The 6,844-nt window shown below is 38.8% G+C and overlaps 1 long non-coding RNA gene across 1 annotated transcript in view; it reads left to right on the top strand.

The window, feature by feature from the left end:
- Nucleotides 1-311: 311 nt before the first annotated feature.
- The window catches only part of LOC118600019, a 25,249-nt gene continuing 18,716 nt past the window's right edge, over nucleotides 312-6,844 (top strand). The window contains exons 1-2 of the long non-coding RNA XR_004949585.1: nucleotides 312-741; nucleotides 2,638-2,684. This is a non-coding gene — a long non-coding RNA (uncharacterized LOC118600019). The remainder of the gene's footprint in view (nucleotides 742-2,637; nucleotides 2,685-6,844) is intronic.

Below are 6,844 nucleotides of genomic sequence, written 5' to 3'. Positions count from 1 at the left end.
TGTCATTTAAAATGAATAGGATCAGACATTTTTTTGAAAATCCAAACCCCCCCTGGGGTTTATTTTGAACAACTGATGTACAGTTTAATGTTCTTTGTTTTTTCCTGTATGTCACCTGTTTTCAATAAAAATAAAAGGAAGGCGCTTTTAACCCGCCCTTTTCTCGCGATTCTTCATGATTTGACGTTGGGCGACAGAAACTAACCAGCATGCACCGCGCTGCAGGCGATCTGTGCAGTGTTGCCAGATTGGGCGGGTTCCCGCCTAATTGGGGGGGGGACTTTGGGCGGGTAGGGATATTTTGGGCGGGTTTAGGGTCGGTTCGGCGGTTTTTATTCCCTCATCATAAAAAGTAGCGGACTAAGTTAGGCTGGTTTGCGATGGGAGTTCCACGAGTGTTCTATGTTCTGAGGCTCAGTGAACGCACCACGAGGAGACACTTCATACAGTCTATGGAGCCTCTGAACGTCACATAAAACAAGCTCAGAAGTCACGTGATTTGTTTTGGCGAAGCGTTTTCATCAGTCTGCTTCTCGTTTGCACCAAATAAATAAATGACTCTTTTTTTTCGGGTTAAATTGCCACATTATGACGTCACCATCCTAGCTTCAGATGCATTGGTTGTAATCCCAGCTGATCACGTGTTCGCTCCACCTGCCGCTGAGTGCTCATTAAAGGTAATTGGGTCCAGGTGAGACCGCGGCTCAGTGGTTCTGGATGCAGTTCTGCGGTGGACTTCAGGTCAGTGGTTCTTCTTTCTGCTCGGTTTGATTCTGAAGTTCTGCCTTTCAGACCTGAACTTTAGACTCAGGTGTGAAGTTTTCTGGGAGCTGCTCACCTGTCAGAGCTTTAGAGGTTCCTGGATGGAGAACAGGAGAGTTTAGAACCTGAAAGGCCTCAGGCTTTGTCTGAGGGTGGAAAACATTTTTACTTTTGATCTCAAATGTTTTATTTAAGTCAATAGTTATAGTAAAACATTCATTTTCAAAATTCCTCCATCATGAGAACATCAATAAAAGGATTTTTTTTGTATGTTCTTTAGATTTATCAGTTGGTTAAAAAGATTCTCTGTAGAAAAATAAATGTATTCTAAATTAAACTGTAAAGTTAACAGGATAAAATGATCCACTAAATATATTTTTGCTTTACTTAGAAGTTGATGGACAAACATACTTAAAAATACAAACATAACAAAAAAAAAATCACCTGTGAGTTTTTAAAAATAGTGACTGTTTAGAGTATTTTTGTTATAATTTACAGGCCAACTCAATCGTATTTGGATTGTTCTTCAGTTTTCCTGGTGGTCTTTTATGATTATGCTCTTTAAGTGAAAAAGTTTTTATTTTTATGGTTCCTGCAGACTGGCAATAGTTCATTAGAAATTCACCTCAGAATTGTGGGCGGGGCCAGTGATCTAGTGAAACCCCGCCCCCTTTCCCCCTGTTGACAGCTCAGAGCGGGGAGTATGGGGTTAAACCAGGATCTGCTCAAAGTGAACAAATAGATTTCAAATTTGAGAAAAAATGAAAATTTGAAGAAAAATATTGAGAATTTGAAGACATTTTTTTATTTGAAGGATTTTTTTTCAAAATTTGAAGATTTCTTTTTGAATTTTTTAAGAAAAAAAAATTTCAAAATGATTTTTGTTAAAATTTGAAATGTTTTTTTTTTCAAAAAGGAAAAAAAAATTGAAAAAAGAGAAATTGAAAATTTGGGGGGAAAACTGAAAGAAGTTTTAAACCAAAAAAAATACATGTTGAAAACCTAAAGGAATTACTGAAAATAAAATTGAATATTTGAAAAAAAAAAAAACTAATTTTGAAACCTGGAAAAAAACTTGTTACCACTTCAAGTTTATTTGTACGCTCATCTTTCCTCTTCATTGAGCTTGTGGCATTACCCAGTCAGTGTATTTCGGTCACAAATGTTTCTTTAAGCTGTTTCTGATTCACGATTTGATAAAAGAAATGCAGTTTTTTAAGCTTATTTTCTTTAATAAACATTGAAAACACAACGTTTACAAGAGTGGACTAAAAAGAAAATCAGTCATAATGAGGATGTAAGAAAATGAAACTCAAAAATACATTTTATTTGCATTGTTGTGAATCAGGAGCAGACAAATATAAACCATTAGTTTCTAAATGAGATGCAGAATATTCAACCAGCGAACTCCAAACTTCCTGCTCTGCTCCATTCTGATTCATCCACTTCTAGACCAACAGATCCAGGAGCGTCTTTGTTTTCCTGGATTCGGGATCTAAACTGTACGGCTGCTTAACTCCAATCTTGCTCGGCATTTTTCTTTCACTTCTAATGTTAGGTGTGTGAGGGGCTGTAGCTAAAGGGAGAGAGAGCACACAGGGATGATGGGAAATCTGCACAGGCTTACTCCACACAAACGGCACCGCCCACAACTCCAGCCGCTCTGCAGAAACTGTCCTAGAAACCCTCACAGGTTTTTGGTTTTGGCTAAACCGACGTAATCATAAATTAAAAGACCACTGGGAACCCTTTCAAAATAAAAGAAGTTTGGGGTGGGAATTTAAACTGTTTAAAATCGAACTCTTACAGGGTGTGAAGTGGAAATGAAGCTGTGAAACGGAGCCTGATGGTGGCTGTACTCTGATCTTTTCCCAGAATTCCTTGCTGTCCAGGAAAAGTGGAGCTCCGACTAAAACAAAGAGGTAACTATTTCAGCACTACGTTCAGAGATGGTCGACCATGAAGGCTTTGGAGTGAAGCTCTGGTCCTGACAGATGAGTTTAGAGCAGGAAACCTTTCGACTTGAGGTCCAAAAAAGGCTCTAAAATTTGACGGAAGGGCCAGATGCGTATTTAGAGTATAAAGAAATAGAATAAATCTGGTTGAAAACATGCTTTAATTCTGCTTAGAACTAATATAAAACACAGGTTTACTTCAGAACTGATTTTAGTTGAAGTTTTAGTGTTAATTGCACCAATGAAAACCATAAACTTGCGTTCATGTTATGGATGTTGGAACGTTTGGACAAAGAACTGTCGGACTCAGAAAACACACATTAAAAAAAAGATGATTCTTCCACATACATTCAAAACAACTTTCTGCACTTAAAGTTCATTTATTGATAGTGTCCCATCTTTGAGGAAACACAACAATTATAAGGGAAAATAAATGAAAGAATTATTCTTAAATAACTTAAAGGTTTCTGCAGCTAAAAGCCTCATCAGATGTTTCTACATCACCAACGGTTCTTAGATCATAAATGTTTTCAGCTACGATCCTTAAAGACAGGAATCTTTGAAAATCTCAGTTTATTCCTAATGATTCAACTTCTAAAGAACTTTTTTTTTTTTTCCCCCTCAGGAAGATCTTCAACCAGTAAGTGTTGGTTTATTGGTTTGGCCACCGCGCCGATCTTTTCCTCTTCCTCTAAGCTTGCATTGAAGGTGACTTTATTTCTATTTCTTACTTGGTGCAGCAGTGATCAATCTGCTCTTTATTGGTCACAGTGAGGACTGAACTTATGGTTTGAAGGCTTTTCAGCTGAAATGTCACAACTTTTCCTCCTGCAGGTCTTGACCTCCTCTAGGAGGTTTAGCTCCTAAATAAAGCTGAATAAATAAAACATTTTCCTTGTGTGTTCTGGTCTCATTGATTTCCCTCATTTGTGGAAGCTTCATTTTCGTGCTGCTCTTCAAAGGTACGTGAGACACTTTCTTTCTAATGCACTCAGCACATTTCATCATTGGAGCCCCTCAAAGGTATGTGTGGTCAATTCTTTCCTCTTTCCTTCTGGGGCGCCGTGTCGCCGCCGTACGACCTCGTGGCCGCCGTGCCATGACTTTCTCTGTTGTGGCCGCCGTGCCTTTTGTTACTTCCTGTTGGATGTTTTGACTTGTTAGTTTTGTGCTGAAAATGGATTTGTCTATTTTTCTCTGAATCTGTTAGAATAAGTTCATCCTCATCTGTGAAAGTCACCTTCAATGCTTTCTGTTGGGCAGCAGTCAGGCTTTAGCTTCAGTTCAGATGGAAGCTCTGAGGTGTGGAAGGATCAGATCTTCAGGAACCATCAGGAGGTTCTGAGGCTCACAGGATCAGCAGAGGTTGTGGTTGTTGGGCTGGAGCTGAATCAGTGAAGGAGTTATTGGTTTGGAGGTTTCAGAACTCCTTTCCTTTTCTGGTTCTTCTTGTATTTGGATCGGTTTGTAACTTTTTTTCCAGGTGGTGCGACGACAGGTAAGACCCATTTTCATTTCTTTATTGCATACGTGTGCTGGGCCTTCCCGCTGTGGTTGAGCCTTTTTGCTTTGCTGGTCCGGTTGGGATTCTTTAAAGGGGAGTTTGTTGTGATGAGATTTGGTTCTGGTTCCTAGTCTTGTTTGGTTTGAAGGTTTGGTTCTGTTGGTGTGGTCGTGAAAGCCCAGCCCACAACCAGGGAGCTGTAGGTCAGGGAGGACCTTCGATCGTCTCACATCCACCTGTCGGTGTCGCATGTCGGGTTCTTCCTGTCACAGAACACTTTGTTCTGGAGCTTCTTCTTCTCTGGTTTGTCTTTCTTGGTCCACTCATGTTCTGTCCATTTACATTTGAGCTCTACTTTTCTCTTTTTCTCTGACTTTAAGTTTAATTTATGTGGCGCCTTCAAATGACCTCGGCCAAACAAGGCGCTGTATATTAAAAGTTCAAATAAGATAAATAAAATTAAACATTTACAATTAAAAGTATCAATAATACATAAAAATCATAAAAACTAATTCTTCCATTTTCTTGTCGTCTTTCTGGATTATCTCTTCCTTTCATTTTTCTCTGGAGCTTTCTCACTTTAGTCCAGTTATCTTGTCTGTTTATTCTCTGAATCTTTTAATTTCCATTCATTTTCTAACCTCGTCTATAATAAATCATCTTTTCCTTCCTTAGACAGAACTTTACCACTAAACTTTATACAATTTAAACTTAAATATTGTTTAAGGAAGTGGCAGAAAAAGAAATATACTGCAATATATTAAACAAGAAAAAAAAAAATAACTTTTTTTTTTTAGTTAATGCTCCAGAAAATGTCCTCTTCTCCCTAAATGCTTTGATCTGGTTTAGGTTTCTTAAATGTTGTGATTTACTTTAATTCTGAAATTTAACGTAATAGTTTAAGGAGCTGTGATGCTTTATTTTAGGAATAAGTTAGTAAACTAAATATTTCCTGGAGCTGCAGCTTAAAGAGAATTTGACTTGAAACTGAAAACCAGGATGTGCAGCTTCTGTCTTCAAGACTCGATGATCTGGGATGGATGAACTCTGATCTCTAATGGATGCTGAGGATTTCCTCTAGAACGCTCAGACTGTTGGATTTCAACAGGATGCTCCGAGTCGCAGAGACTCGTGACTCACTGGAGACCAAAGCAAAGATTGCAGGACATTGAATGTAGAAGATGTGGTGATGAGCTCTACTTCAGAGCATTGCTTCATGGGAAAATGTGGAAACACAAATCTTGGAAAGCTGCAAATCTTTGCAGGTCATTAGAGAACTAAGAATAGATTTGGACCATCGACTGTATATGACTGGACTCTCTCTGGATTCCAAACAGGAAGTACCTACTGGCTCCAGAAGCCAACATCCTGTGGAGTTCTATAGAAGCTTTTACTGAACCTCAAACGTTTGACAGATTCTCCTGAGCTGCTCTCAGTGGACTTGGAATAAGCTTAGTCATGATTGGTGACAGTAGTTGCCATAGAAACATGACTTGGCGACTGATTTGGCTGATTTTATGGGTGATGTCCATCTTTTTACGGTCTATGATCTGGACACAACTGTAATCTCTCAATATGGAACTGGATAAATGGACCGTACCATTAAATCAATGTAAACATCGGAACAAAGGATGGAGATCTGACTGGAAAACTGGATCATGAAAGTACAGCCACGTGTGCAAATAAATGACACGTTAATTTACAACGGAGGACCGATGCTACAGTCAAAGTTCCAAACTGGTGTTTTTGTTTCGCAGGATGTGATTTACTGAGAATAAGTTTGAATCTTTGACATTTGGACAGCATTGAAGGTGATGTACAGCCTGTTTATGGACATATTCACCACCTCCTGGCNNTTTGTGTGCAACAATCCTAAAATGATGCCAAACTCAAGATATGTTTAAAGATTATTCACCAAACTGGATTCATTGAAAGGATTTTGATGAACGACTGCTGGGGAAAATGGTCCAAGGACTCGACTTCTGACACTTCTACTCGTATCTATGAAACTCCTTACAGAGAATGATGATGAATGTTACTGTTCCAACAAACTAACTATGGAGTTGGGAATATAGATGTTCAAAAGACTTGGGATGCTCTGGAGAATTCAGAGTGAAATGAAGCTGAATGTCAGTGTGGAGTAATGAAATGGTTTCTTGGACACGTATTTTTGTTTGGACCTGGACTTGAAAGTGAAATCAGTTCTTGGAATTACCAACCTAGAGACAATAGTGTTCAGAAAACACAAACGAATACCCACTGGAACTACACAACTGAGACTTCAGGTGGTCCAACAAGGAAAGTGGACCTGAGAACTTTTATTTTGAAAAACCACGTTAAGGTTTGGATCTACTTGGGATGGTAGCAGCTGATTTCATGTCCAAATGGTTCATGAAAGTCATTAAAATGTTGTTTTTTCAGGTTGAATGTGGTAATTTTCCAAACAAAAGCCTCTGGGCTCAAAGCGATGCTTTGTGATGCGTTTATGGTTCTGTTGGTTCGGGTTTTGTTCTGAGGTCCGTGTTACATTTAAACTGAAGTTCATAAGCTGACAAACTTGTACTGATGGATGACGGTTGGATTTTCTCCCCCTCACATCGACTTGAATACTCTGAATTTCATG

This window comes from Oryzias melastigma, linkage group LG18, assembly GCF_002922805.2.
Source record: "Oryzias melastigma strain HK-1 linkage group LG18, ASM292280v2, whole genome shotgun sequence".
Taxonomy (NCBI): domain Eukaryota; kingdom Metazoa; phylum Chordata; class Actinopteri; order Beloniformes; family Adrianichthyidae; genus Oryzias; species Oryzias melastigma.
Note: the sequence above shows the minus strand (reverse complement) of the source record. Positions and strands in the feature narration are given on the sequence as shown.